At 29.4% G+C, this 15,460-nt stretch overlaps 1 long non-coding RNA gene across 1 annotated transcript; it reads left to right on the top strand.

The window, feature by feature from the left end:
- The first annotated feature begins 5,737 nt into the window (after positions 1–5,737).
- Positions 5,738–9,551, top strand: LOC143196296 (uncharacterized). Its single transcript, XR_013005730.1, has 2 exons — positions 5,738–5,879; positions 9,320–9,551. It is a non-coding gene; the product is annotated as an uncharacterized LOC143196296 (long non-coding RNA).
- Positions 9,552–15,460: the final 5,909 nt, after the last annotated feature.

Genomic DNA, 15,460 nt, shown 5'->3' with positions numbered 1-15,460 from the left:
TTCGAAAAAAACATATAGAGGAATTAATAATGTCACATGATATAAAGTAAAAAACTCATTAGTGATATCGATTTAATTTCGCTAATTACAGTGTAAAGTATTTATGCACGGTCCATGTAATAAATTTCAATTTAATAGATGCAACCGTATCCGGAAATTGATTTTCACGCAACATTTAATTCAATTTGAAATAGATGTAATAAAACGTTAATTTTATAAATTTATCCGGCGGTTGCATAAATTGTTTTCCAACTCATATCCTTTCAAATATTTTAATCAACTAATATCAACAATATTTAAATCATTTTCGTTAACTATTTTTACATAGCAATTTGTATCATATAAAACATGGACTGAAAAGTCCCGACCGTAACGAAGAAAATGCGTTTTTTTGTTCAAAACTGGCCACATAATCGTTCCGGTGCCGCTCTAACATTTCAATGCCACTTTTGAAGAGCTATTTATCTTTTGCCTTAAAATAGGACTGTCACCAGTTGCTCTTCAGTCAATTGACGATCGTTCTGATTCCGCAGTGAAGAGATGGATCCATGTTTCATCCATTGTTACATATCGAAGCAAAAATTTGGGTTTGTTACGTTTAAACATGGCCAGTATTTGACCATGTTTAAACACAGAATATTCAACGCGTTTTTGTTTTTGGTCAACAGTGAGCAAACGCGGCACCCACTTTGAACAAAGCTTTCTCAATTCCAATGCATTATAAAACCAACACGTTCTTTTGACATCTTTACCATGCTAGCTCACTTAACTTCACTTTTCGATCATTCCAAATGATTTTTTTGGTGTTTTCTGGTGTTACAACCTCTTTTGGACGTCCACTGCTATCTGCATCGTCGGTGTTTGTACCACCATGTTTTAAGTCAGTAGACCAACGTTTTATTGTTGTTTCTGATGGAGCGGTGTCCTTTTAATACTTATCATCCCATTTCTTCGCTTGAACAGTATTTTTCCCATCAAGACGCATAAAATCAAAACACGAAATTGTTTTTCTTCCATTGTTTTGAAAATAACAAAAGTGGTGTCACTCTTAGCACAATAACTCACTTCTTTGAAATAGAATATCATAAAATTTTAATAGTTTTCTTTTGAAGCTTGGTTTTAACTGAAAAATCGGTGAATTTAATAAAACTAATGCCATCTCTATGTTATGCCAGGGACATATCAGCCCATGTGTTAGTTACGGGTACAATTTTTTAATTAATAATTGTTTTTATTTTCCTGAAAATTATATTTTCTAATATATTTTGAATCATTTCATTTGCTCACCTCAGCAATCTTACCTAGAACGCTCATTAGCTGTAACTACAACTTTTTGTTTACGTGATCCACTTCTTCCAAGTTTTTGTTTTAATTTTCAATACCATTATGCAACTTCCAATCTTCAAAATGGCTGAACTCATATCCTGAATAGCTCGTTGCCAAAAAGGATGATTTAGTCTTTGCCAGTCTTGTTACTTGAAATGTTTTAACACTCAGAAAATCAACCACAATATATTAAATTAATCTTTTTTTTATTATTATGGTGTGATAACAAAACTTGTTTTTATAGTGTTTTAAATATAATATTAGAAATGCATTTCATATATTATATTAATGAAAATAATAATTGTCCGTATATTAAATCATATTAAAATATATGCAAACTATCTCATGAAATAACACACTAACTTCCAATAATTAATAAAGTATTAATAACTAAGATATCATTATTTTCAAAACTGTAACAACTTCAGGGCATCAAATATAAGTATATGTGATCTTTCTTTACTTTGATATTTTAAACGTAAATATGGAATAATAAATGAAGTAATACATAAATGAAGTAATTTTGATATTGGTGTTTGACTCTAGCATGTATATTAAAACTAAAACGAACAAAATTTGGTAATTTATTTATTACAGTTTAGAAATATATATTAAAGAAATGTGTTCACAATCATTAAATTAACTATTGATTTTCCAAAACTATAAAGTAATTAATCAAAATAATTGATAAAAGGTTAAAAATAACACCTTAATATTTATTTATTACTTCAATTTTGTATTTATATAGTCCTTACCTTTTATTAATATTTCTCATATAAAATAAATATTACAGAAATAAATAAGTAAACCAGGATGATTAAAAGATCAATTATTTTAATTTTAAATAATTTAATTTAATAAATTTAAATTTAATAACTATTATTTATTATATGTTAAATTTACTTATTGTTAGCGCTTTGTTAAAAAATGCATTTACTAATGAAACATTATTAAAATCATTTAAATTTACAGAATCTTAACAACCTTTAGTACAATAATATATATATATATATATAATATACTATGCCTCCAGAGCCACATCAATTAATAATAGTCCTTAAGCAAGAACAATTTTTCTTTTTTTCCTTTTCTTCGTCAGACATCAAATTAAATCAATATTATGATTTCTAAAGTCTAAATATTTTGTGAGCGAATAAAAGTTTTATTCAAAAGGGCAACATTTTTGCTAAGCCTATTAATAAATATAATATATACTTAAGGAGAATTGATGGTTATTTATACCAACCATAAATACAAAACTGTGCTGCTATATTGTAATACTTTTTTTACGAAATCAATTTTATGTCATTATCAGAAAAAATGAATAAGCATTAATCTAAACGAAACTTATAAAAGCCTACCGCCACTTGAAACTTACTATGGCGTACCATCCACATAATCGAACATAAAACTGCTGCGTTCAATTAATAAAGACAGCACTTATATAATGTAAAATTATTTGATTTAGAACGTAGTACCATAAGAATATCTGTCATAAGACCATCTTCTAACCTATTATATGACCTTCAAATATTAGCAATTCTAAATCAGCTCTAGATATTTTTTTCTTTCTTCTATTCGAATTGTGCGCCAAGTACGTGTCATTCGCAAGGTACTTGTTTTAACTTCTTTATTTTGAAAAAACTACACATAAGACACACCATTTTTTTATTTTATTTATTTTATTTTTCCTTAAATACTTGATAAAAGTGATAGAGGTTTTCGAAAGAGGTTTCAAGGGTTTAGCCATGGTGAATTTGGTATGGAAGACAGCTCGAAGTTTATGGGTTGACCGGCTCACCTCTCAGTGCTTCACTCATTTCTTCTTAAAATACAAGAAATTTTTCAACGTTGAATAAAGTCATAGTTAGAATGAAAGCTATTCTAAATAAATTCATTTGTATGATATACAATTTATGTTATTTTTTTAAATTATTTTGTACTCTATTTTATTATTATTTTCTCTATGTCTATTGATCTCCAACATTGGCTATTGAAACGGTCATTAATTATTTAATATTACAAGAAATATATTCTAACACACGAACATCCAAAGCTGATTTTTAATTTTATTTTAAGGTATCTCTCTAAAGCCCTTTCTCAATATTAATTCAAAACATTTCACACAAATATATTGTCATTATATTTAAATAATTATATCCTTCAATACTAATCAAGAATGTACTCGTATTAATTAGAAAGAAAATACCGCAAACCTGTATTATTTGTTTGCTGAACTTTGGTAAAAAAAATATTTCTAATACAGATATTCTATATCATGAAATTTAGATGTCACGTTTTCTATGTAGGAGGTAAAAAGCATTTCAGAAGGAAATCTTCAAAGGTCATAGGTGTTATTCAGAAAAAATAAAACCTCCTACCTGATATGACTGAAAGATGTATGGAAAGACATGAATAGAAATTTAACGAACTTTCTTCCAATGGATCAATTTTGAAATTCCTAAGCGTCAAGAATACATGCAGAAGAGATGAGCCATTACAATTTTATCGAGAGCAGCAGTTATGTTAAACGTTAGCTGGCGCTTAAAGTTGATCTATTAAAACTCAGTGAAACTAGTGGCAAAATCCCATTGACTGGATAATTGAGCGAGAATTATAGCAATATTCCAAAATAGAGGATATTTATTGAGTGAAATTAGTTAATTATACAACATACTTCATCAAACTATATACACAACACTATCATAATAGTTGTCTAAAATTAATTGGTAACCTTTTTAAAATTTCGTTTTTTCTCATGTTAGCCGAACTTTTCTGTTACTTAAACACTAGTAGGATAATTTTCTAATAACAGCGTATTTACATTTTGAACAAACTTGCTATAATTTTTGACCATAAATAAATATTACAAGTAGTTCCTCTTGATTTATCGTTTTGGTTTATCTCCCGATATCATCAAGACTCTGAGTGGCAAGCAGCTGGTAAATTTTGTGATGCAGATGTTATATTAGTTACCGTTTGTTTGGAGTAGTTAATTGTTATCATTAGTCAATGATATATTAACTGTTACACTATTGCAGCAGCAGCATAATTTAATAAATCTCCGGCCTAATTAATGAAAAATATTTGTTTGAGAAATTCCACTTATTCGGCGAATATATACTACCTCCAAGGTTCCCCTCTAAAGTTTTCCATGCCTTTTTTTACAATAATTAATTTTCACTCGCGGGGGGCTTAAAATAATTGAAACAGTTAAAACAGTGCTATGAATCATCTATAGTTAGTTGTTTTGAGTCCATTAAAATAAAGCAACATCCACCTCAAAAGCAATTTCACGTGCCAATATTTTCGTGTAAAATTTTAAATAAGTTTCATACTGATACATCACTATTTTTCAAAAAAAAAATTAGTTAATTTCTTCAGGCAGTTTACGAAAATTCCAGTAGCTGTGTCGATATCCTTCAGGAGATGCCATTTCTCCATAGTCCAAGCAATTATATGAAAAGTTTTTGAAAAGAAACATGGCGTTCAATGTGATGTTAAAAGCTCCTTAACCGATTTGATGTTCGCTAACAATATGTTATATTCTGATGCTGATAGAGATGTTCTTCTAGTATTCTAGTATTCTTCATGATCATAGCCCGCATTGCGGAGCCATATCTATTGAGAATAGAAGAAGAAGTTACCAAAGTATTGACAGTTGACCGATCTTCTGCTATTGTAAATCTGAACGGGATTCAGTTCAGTTCAAATATTTGGAGATAATATTGGTTGAGAAGTAGACACTCTCGCTGGGGACCAGCTATAGGTTAAAGATCACATATTGTCATCACGTGAAGAATGCATATATGTTTATTAAGATTGCCGTGACTGTTTAACGGGATAGAATTTACAACTAACCCAACGTAAAATTACATTTTACGAAAAAATCTATTGTTTTTCATTAATACACGGACAGTGTCATGGGCCTATTCTTTTCATGACAAGACCCTGAGTAGCTTTCGGGGACTCACTCAGAGGCAGAAAACAGTTTTTGATAAATTGTATATATTAAGAGATTAATAGTTTTATCTTTAAAATTATACGGACTTAAATTATTGAATTGAATGTACGACATAACAGTTTATTCAACAGAAAAATTATAAAGTAAAATGATGCTATGTCCATATGTTTAACATAAGCCTTATTTTTAACAGCTTCCTGGTTCAATAACTTTAAAATATTAATTCACTGAGTCATTCGGCGGTGAAATTATATATTTTCATATCCTTAAAAGTAGAAACGTTAGAAAAATATTGCTTGATTAAGAGCGTGTTCATTAACAAAAATCAACAAATCTATGCAAATATGTTTAATTCATCCCAACAACATCATTCGAATTGTTCAATGTTATTTAAAAAATTAATTGCTGTGAAAGGTCAAGTCAATATAAGACGAAAACACGTTATCTAATAGCTAGTACATAAATGTTCAAACAGGCGATATGTTCGCAACACAAATTATAAAATATTTCTTGATTATCTTGGCTTGTTTTAATTTTGTTGAAATATTTGGAAGTGAAAATATAGGACATGCTAGTGTAACTAGGGCAGGTAAATTAGTTTGCATAAGCTATCGAACAATAATAAAAAAAAAATATATATATATATATATATTATTATTATTCGATAAATTCGGATGTTATTGAGCATAATAATATAAACATAACTTACAAAATGTTCCTTATAAAACCAATGTCAATTATTTATCATTAATGAATAATCAATACCGTACATTAAATAATATGTTATGCAATATTTAAATAACCATTAATTATAAATAGCCATATATTGCTACATACACATTTTCAGTCTTTGTTATAGAAGAGAAAAGAATAAAACAAATTCTCAATAAAATATCAGTAATTTTTGTAAATAAATAGATTGTAATTACTGACACTAATTAGTAGTTAGATTATAGCATTGCCTTAATACTAAAATCTAAGGGGGGTTCCTAAAATCAATACACGAAAATAACGGATCTATTAATCTCATAATATGAATGAGGAAATAATTCGATGGAATCAAACTGAAATATTTTTTAAGTTGTTTTTCCTCTATTGTAAACAAAATATAGCATTTGCTTTGCGTATACGCATTATCCACATCCAAATTATGGCTATTTATTACATTACCTTGTCTTTTAAACTTCCTTTCCTTATAATGTCAGTATTTTGACAAACATTGACTTTTCAATCAAATGCAAAAGTGTATTATATAGAATAATTAAAATATCAACTTCAACCTTCTGATTCACACATAATTACATAATAGAATCGAAATAAAACACTCACTTAATGTAAACTATTATCTATATAAATTCTTGAACATCTAAATAATAATTTGACTTCAGTTTTAGAACGCTCTAACGCATTAATTTCTCCATGAAGGTTCGGTCTCATATTTCTAACAATCCCATTAAAGGAGTCCAAAGAGACAAAGGTATTTCACTAAGGCTAACTGTTAGATATATATAAAGTTTATCTGAAATATTGTTCCTAATTTACAATTTCTGAACATATTTCTCGTTAAAAAAATGAGCTCGTTATGAAGTTTCAATAGATGTATTGAGATCAACGATGTGTTCCAAATTTATAGGTAGTCAAGTATTGCTGAAATATATATTCATATATTTATATACATATAATTTGTTCTAAAACATATTATTTTTTATTTAAATATATTATATTTATATATTATCCTGAATAAAATATAAACTTAGTTAATGTACATACCGTTAAAGTTTCAAATTAAGAAACCTATTAAGTCATTTTAACTACTACTATGCATTTATGGGTGTCTGGCAAGTAATTAGCCTAGTAATTATATTTATTAAAGTTATCCTGTTCAGATTTTATATTTTAGACCATATATATTCACAAAAATTATAGCAATAATAATAAAATATTTCAGCAAAAATCAATCATTTTAATATTATCAAAATTCTATATTACATACATTCTAGTGCTATGGTCATTTCAATCAGAGAAATATTACATGAATATTTTTTTAACAGTTCAATAATAATGTGTTACAAAAATGTACTTAATGAGATTTTTTACTGTTTTTCAATACGAATTTATTCATCCTGCCGAAATAACACAACAACAATATTTTAACAGGCCTTTACACCACTAAAAGAGATTAGCAAGAGTAAATTATATATATATATATATATATATATATATATATATATATATATATATATATATATATATATATATATATATATATATATATATATATATATAAGTAAAATAATGGAACAAAAATGTTATCTAATATATTTTATTTTAACATTATAATATATCTAACACCCATATTATCAAAGAACTTTAAACCGAAATTAATTATACAGCCACAATAATTCCATATATATTATATACTAATAGTTTCCTTCCATGCAATGTTTCCTTGTAAAGTCATTTTGATATTACTGTATCTCTCCTTAGTGTGTTGTATTAGTACCTGTATACATATTTCATGATAACTATATTTAATCACTGTATTCTCCTTAATGTGTTTGCCATATCTGCAAGATAGTTAGTATTATTTATCTGCTAATACATTTTAACCATACGTTCATGTATATTCTGAACAATAACACATATACAGAAAAAGATTTTACACTCTATAATACAATTTCGTATAATTAAGGTATATTAATTATATACTGACCTTTACTTCTTTCCTACTTCAACAGCCGGTCTTGGTAATTCTTTGCATTGGATCATCAACCAATTTTCATAAAGTTTTATTCAATCACTGCCATTTTCAAAATCAATACCCAAGTGATTAACTAAGGTGCCTATTTCGAATCGTCAATTTCTTCTTCATTGTGTCTGATACATATCCAGACTGTTCTGGTTTGAATACCCTTCTCGACCTGAATCTTTATTGTAATAATTCTTTTCAACAGCCCATATCAACTCAATTGTATTAAATATGCAGGAAGGAAGTCGTAATAATCTGAGGCAATAACGTTCAGCAATTTACCATGTACCTTTTCTCAGACATATTTCTAAAAAGTAAAAAAAGTAAATTACATAAAATGCTACTAAATATTTTATTTATATTTACCAAGTAACAATTTAAAATAGTTCATTCTTTAACATGGTTTCTTTAAAACTGATTTTAATGATGTACTTTAAGCCATTCCTTCTGCACCAGTGTACTATGATATAATGGATCGTCCATAACAATAACTGATGTTACGTCCAAGTTCTTTAAAATCTGGTTTTCAGACCACTGCAGGGACAAATTATTAGAGGAAAACAATATTTCTGTACCAGGATATAAACATTCCTGTTTACAGCATCAAGAACTATATCTCCGCAATAAGTTATTAACAAATGTTATGACTAACAAAACCTTCTAGATAGTTATTTCAACATTTACCGTTTTCCATCAATTTTTGATGTCCTTACACCATATTTATCTTGCCATGAGTGATCCAATGTACCATTTTGAAATATCCAAGTTTCTGAATATACAAATTAATATAATAATTCTTCTTTTTGGAGTTTCGGTTTTCAAAAATTGTATTCTTTTAAAAGAAATATATAGAAACTCCATTAAACCCCTTCATGGGTTATCTTTACATCACTTAAATCCTACATGATCCAACAGGGTACGAAGGGAAACACTTATGTTATTTTGAATAGTCTGTTGCTACCCATTACTTTGTCTTTGTTGCTTGTCATTGCAGCAGGTCATAATTCCCACTTTCTACTTTACAAATTCAGCTTCGAGCATAAATTAAACGAAAAACAATTCAAAATTCTTCACAAAAAAAAACACTTTTCTTCACAAAATCCGATATATTCAAAAAACTACAATTCTGCGATATTTAACCTGTAACCACATAAGATATGTGAAATGGGTGTATAATGGAACAATATTTTAAGCACCATATTTAGATGAACACTATGGATTAATTACGAGACCCAATCTTACAAAATATATAAGATAAAAAGTCAATTTCTTTATTTTAGAGTACCTTCACGCCCAATACAGAAATCCTAACTTCACCAGGTACAGTAACCGAACTAGGAACGACCAATCGATCAACTCTCGCAACGATAATCTGCTACGCGTAAGATGTCTGAAATCGCAGAGCAGAGACCACACCGGACAATGCCGAGAAGAGTACTCCAGAAAATAACTTAAATTTGCTAAGATATCCGCTTTAGAATCAATGTTAAAGAAATAAACATTGTATAAATATTTACTGTTCTATATTAAACTATCTTCCTCAAAACCACACCGTTTGTAAGATCCAGGATATTAACGCTTCGAACCGGCGGATTTGCACGACAAAAACAACTCTACAACGCAAATTACGGGAATAAAGGGATGTTTCAGGAAACTTTGGCCCAAACAAAAACAATAAATACTCAATTCGCTGGAAAATAAAATATGAAACTCACTTCCACGGACGCTCCGTTCTTATTCAGATTAGAACGAAAGGGAAAGGGTTCTTTGTGAAAGGGAATGGCGAAAGTTTAATGGAACTTAAGTAATTTCGATCTACCTCTCAAAATTAAGTTGTCGAAAAATATCGTTCACGACAGTTTTAGAGGAATGTAATAGCCGGAAGAATGGCCTATTAATTTAGAAGGAAGTTAAACAGATATAAAAATGTTCCGTCATGTAGCGGGGGACTTAAATTTCAATATCCATTAAGATGAAAATTAAATCCTTTATTGTATTTTTTTATTTAGCTGAAGCTGTGCGTGTTACGTTATAATTATTAGGTCATAGTTATATGAATAATTATTATAAATTTTTATATTAATTACATATTGCCTTAGATATGCTTAGTACAATCTTAATTTACAAGCTAATTTATTACTACTATTCTGTTGTACCAGCATCTATATAAAAGCAAGATAAGATCTGGATCTAAACTACTTAGGCTAGATTTAAGAGTAACACTTACACGGTGAATTGAACACATTGAAGCGAACCAAACCACAAATTCGTGTGGTTGGTTTGGTTCGCTTCAATCGTCTGAATTCCTATCTCTTACATAGTAGCTGTATTGTATAGTTTCAACGTTGGTGTGATAGCGCGAAATTAACATGAACATATTTGGAGCTATTAAGCTGTTTATTCAGTCTGGTCCATTCATAGATATTGCTGACTGCCACTTGTACTTTTTCTACAACTTTAGACAAAAAACTTTTGACATAATAATTGTGTTTTAATAATCCATGTACTGTTTCCTGCATTGTTGGGGTATCAGCAGTGTAGAGCAGATACAGGAATGGTCTGATATTACCCTGAGAAGCTCCACCCGAAATAGGTTAAAGTGTTAAGAATAACCTTTCATGGAGATTCTACATTTTCTTTCGAAAATATATGACTCCATCAGTTGACACTAATTCCACGAAAACAATTTGCCTATCTTTTAGATTAATAGCAAGTCAAAAGCTTCTGGGACATCCAGGTATTTTGTGTTTGTCTATTCACTTCATCGATTGTTGAATGGTCGACATCCAAACTGGAAATCTGGTATTTTTATAAATGCTTAATGCGTTAAAACTGCTCATATACAGTTTCTCTAATAATTTTAATTTCGAAGGTCACAGCGGAATAGGCTCGTAAGAACCGACTTGTTCTGCCTGTTTGACAACTTTTTAATATTAAATTTTGTGACATCTCAAAATATACCAGAACATGATTCAGTCTCAAACAGGCGTGAATTAGGTATCTTAAAATGACTGCTTTTCCTGACGATGGCAATACATACTTGCAGATGTTACCTATCCTACAGAGAATTTAGGGTATCTAGATTGTTCAGTAGTGAAACCTAAGCAATAATATTACCCATGTATAGCACCGTTATAATTAACAGCCTTAAATTATTTATACACATCAGTAGAAACCACTTTTTAATTAATTAATAATAGTTTACTAATAGTTACTGGTTAGCGAAGATACGGATCTGTATTCCCAATACTCAAAATACAAGCAACCACGAAGTTGAAACTTGATAATTGAAATAGTAACATTTTTGTTTTCATTGCATATTTTTCTAAAGTGTATTAGTTACTTATGGGTAGTTATCTGAAAATAGGACAGCGTCCAAAATAATTAATATAACAATTACCAGTAAAATGAACGAAGCCTAAACCTGCAACAAAAAAGTAATTTACAATATCGCACAGTATTATAGAAAAGTCCCATTAAAATCGTTACAAAATACATGCCAAAGAGTTACAAAAAGAGAAATTGTATAGCGTTTTTATTTAAACTAGTAACCGAAATCCCACTATAATTAACTCAAGTAAATAAATTTTCGTTGTAAAGATGCCCCCCTAAAAATTTATTTAAGGAATGTTAGATCAGTATACTAACATTTCTAGTCTATTTCTATATCAAAATAACTTCCAAATTAAAAATTTACACAATCTGAAATTTTTTTTATATATTAAATTGTAATATTTCTAAAATCACAACTAAACTACATATATATTAATTAATATAAATGAGACTCTTAACCAAAGTTTAACCGTTTAAATAATATAGGTCAGTGACAGTAACTATTTATTTTTTCAAATTGTTTCTCAAATTCAATAGAAATTATCCTTCAGGATCTTAAAAATATGAAAATAATGTAGCTTTCATGTTATATGAAATGTTATATGATATTGTGAGGGTGTTGCTAATTTTCTTTATTATATTTATCAAGCATTTCAAGTTAGCTCTTGTTACTACTAAAGTGTTTTTATTAATAGACTATTTTTTATATTAACAACTGCTTGTTCTTTTTACAAAATCGTATGGTGCACTTTCTTAGTAAAGTAGAATTAGAGTAAATTAATGTAATATTACAAAAAATATAAAGTGTTTTAATTTCTTTAAATGTTTATCTGCACCTTTTATTTTGTTTTTTTTTCTTCGCTTGAATTTTAGAACATATAACGTTACAAAGTGAGATTTGGCAATTCGACATGTTTTGTATATAGAACGTTGCCTAACAATAAATCAAATATTGCTACAAAGATATAACATGCGATAAAACATAAATATCAAAATGAATGTACAGTGGCAATATATAAGTAATTCGTCTCTATGTTTCTAGACTCTACGTATATATTTTCGAAATGACCAAACACCATCCTAACTCCACACTAATATTAAACTAATTGCAGTACTATTTTGAAGTATTTCTAAGCTCTCCATAAGATAATAAATTATATTTTCCGCCACAATAAGCAAATTACCCACGAAAAATAAAAACGAAATATTAAGTAAACCTCGATATAAAAAAAACACGCAATAAATTGCACGATTATGAAAAGTGGGTAAAATGAAACGAAATAAGCAAAAGAATCCCCAGTGAACGTTAGAGTTTGCGGTTTGTAATTTTAGAAATATGAAAGAAAAATTGTACCTTTTATCTCTGGAGAAATGTCTGGTGTTATTTTTAAAGGGTCCGCAAAAAGTCAAATTTATACAGTGTATCTAAATATTTATAAACATATAATATGTAATCATTTAGATGTCTTAAAATTCATATTAATAATTATTATCAAAATTCATATTAAATAAATCTTTAGAAAAAATATTTAAAAAAAATATTACCTTCTATATCTGGAGATGTCTGGTGTCAGTTGAGGAATTATTTATTAAATATCTTATTATTAATATTTATACCAAATATTATTATGTACTCTACTAATTAAATTACTATCCTAACTTTTAAGTTTCACTGTGCTATCTACAAGTAATCGTATAAGATTTTGTTATAATTATTTTATTAAATCATTCGAGGTTAGCAGCGTTATCGACTAGTGGATGATGAGAATAACTAACACTAACAAAATAACAGAACATGATTTCACAGCTTACTGCAGAGTTGAGATATTCTGGATAGGGTAGCAATTAATTCATAATCTATCAATCAGTTTTGAAACAAATAGCAACCCGTTTTTTTGTGTTTTAATGTTTTAGATATTGTTAATTAATTATTTCGTAGTAAATCTTCTAATACTCTTTAACATTTAATGCATTTTAAAAGTATCTAGAATATTATATATGCTACTTGTAATAACGATTGAATGTAAAGGTTAAGTATAAAATGATTTCTTAGTGCATATTGAATGTCATATATTCCAATAAACTAGTTTTTTTGTGGCAAAGATTTATATCCGAAATAATAATCTTATGAAACCAAAATCATTTTCAAAATAGACATAGTTTCAAAATTATTTATTCAATCATATTTATCGATAGACATAACAGGTCAATTGAAAAGTCCTCGGCCTGACACATAGATGCTGCTACTAAAATTAAATCCATATGTTTTTTTGTTAGCTCTAACCCTCAAAAGGTGCGTGTATAAATTTGACAGCTGTTAAATCATTAGTATGTGAATAATAGAAAAAGAACAAAATTTCATGTGTTGATAAAACATTGCATTTTGAAGGGAAAACCTACAGTTGTAGCAAAAACTTGGCCTGATGCCGAGTTTCGGGACACTGCGCCAGGAAAATCAACCATCAAGGATTGGTATGCTAAGTTTCGACGTGGGAAAAGGAGCACCGACGACGATAAACGCAGTGGACGTCCAAAAGAGGTTGTTACCGACGAAAACAGTAAAAAAATCCAAACCATTATTTTGAATGGCCGTAAATTGAAATTCATTGAATAGCAGACACTCTAAAGATATCCAGTGAGTATGTACCTCATATGATTCACGAATATTTGGGTATGGAAAAGCTCTGTGTAAAATGGGTGCCGCGCGAGCTCACTTTTGACCAAAAACAACGACGAGTTGATGATTCGGAGTAGTGTTTGAAGATAATCAAGCGTAATAAACACCAGTTTTTGCATCGATATGTGACAATGGATGAAACATGGCCCCCATCATTTCCCTCTAAAGTCCAATCGACAGTCATCTGCAAGTCGGCTGGCAAGGTTATGGCGTCTGTATTTTGGGATGCGCAATTGAATAATTCTGATTGAGTACCTTGAAAAAGGAAGTACCATCAACGGTGACTATTACATAGCTTTATTGGACCGTTTGAGGCACGAAATTACTGACAAACGGAGGCATTTTCAGAGAAAGAAAGTGCTGCTTAACCAAGAAAATGCACGGTATCACAAATCAGTGAAAGCGCTGACAAAAATAGATGAATTGGGCTTCGAATTGCTTCCTCATCCACCATATTCTCCAGATTTACCCCCAGCGACTATTTCCTGTTCTCAGATCTCAAAAGAATGCTCGCTGAGAAGACATTTTCGTCGAATGAAGAGGTGATCGACGATATTGAGACCTATTTTAAAGCAAAGGACAAATCATACTTCAAAAATGGTATCTAACAATTGGAGGGTCGCTATAATCAGTGTATCACCCTTGAAGGGAATTATGTTGAATAAAAAAAAAACTAATTTTGCCGAAGAAATGTGTTTTACTATGGTAGGCCGGGGAATTTTCAATTGACCGGTTATTATAAATATTAAATTCATAACAAGAAACATTGCGTTTATTGCCTCATAACCTTTAATATTCCACGGTGACATATTAATCCCTAGCTGACCTTCATGTTTCATATCGAGATTAAAAAATATACTGCGACATAACCACGCGAACGCAGAAAAAAATCATCAGTGCCACGGTCTCAAGTACGTCTATTACCCGGCAAACATAAAAAGGCTTTCAAATTTTCGATTCTACTCGAGATCGGTAATATATACCCTTCTAAGCTGCTGACCCCATTAGGTATTCACAGTCGGCTTTGTCACTTTCGGGTTTTACACGACTTTACCGAACGAATTACGTGTTGTGGTGCCCCATCGAGATTAAAAGTTCTAAGCTCTCGCTTATTTTAAGTTTCCAGAGTTTGAAGTTTCGGTTCCGTTTGATAAGGGTTCGATAAGTTTTGCGGATGAATAACGATTTTTATAATTTCGGTTATACCACTCGTATTATTGGTTATTTATTGGTTATATTAAAGCATAGCAACATATAAACAAAAACAATATTTGTAATAGCTTCCCTACGTACTATATTTCAACTAATTCTTTAGTATATTTTTAGTAAATGGTAATGACACTAACATTTCAAAAGCTATTAAAGTATTATAGTTTTTATTAGCTGCTTGGACATATTTTGATAATTTTTT

This window comes from Rhynchophorus ferrugineus, unplaced genomic scaffold (genome assembly GCF_030347505.1).
Source record: "Rhynchophorus ferrugineus isolate W39M unplaced genomic scaffold, kcgeb_rfMv2 rfM1, whole genome shotgun sequence".
Taxonomy (NCBI): Eukaryota; Metazoa; Arthropoda; class Insecta; order Coleoptera; family Curculionidae; genus Rhynchophorus; species Rhynchophorus ferrugineus.
This window is presented reverse-complemented; position numbering and strand designations above follow the sequence as displayed.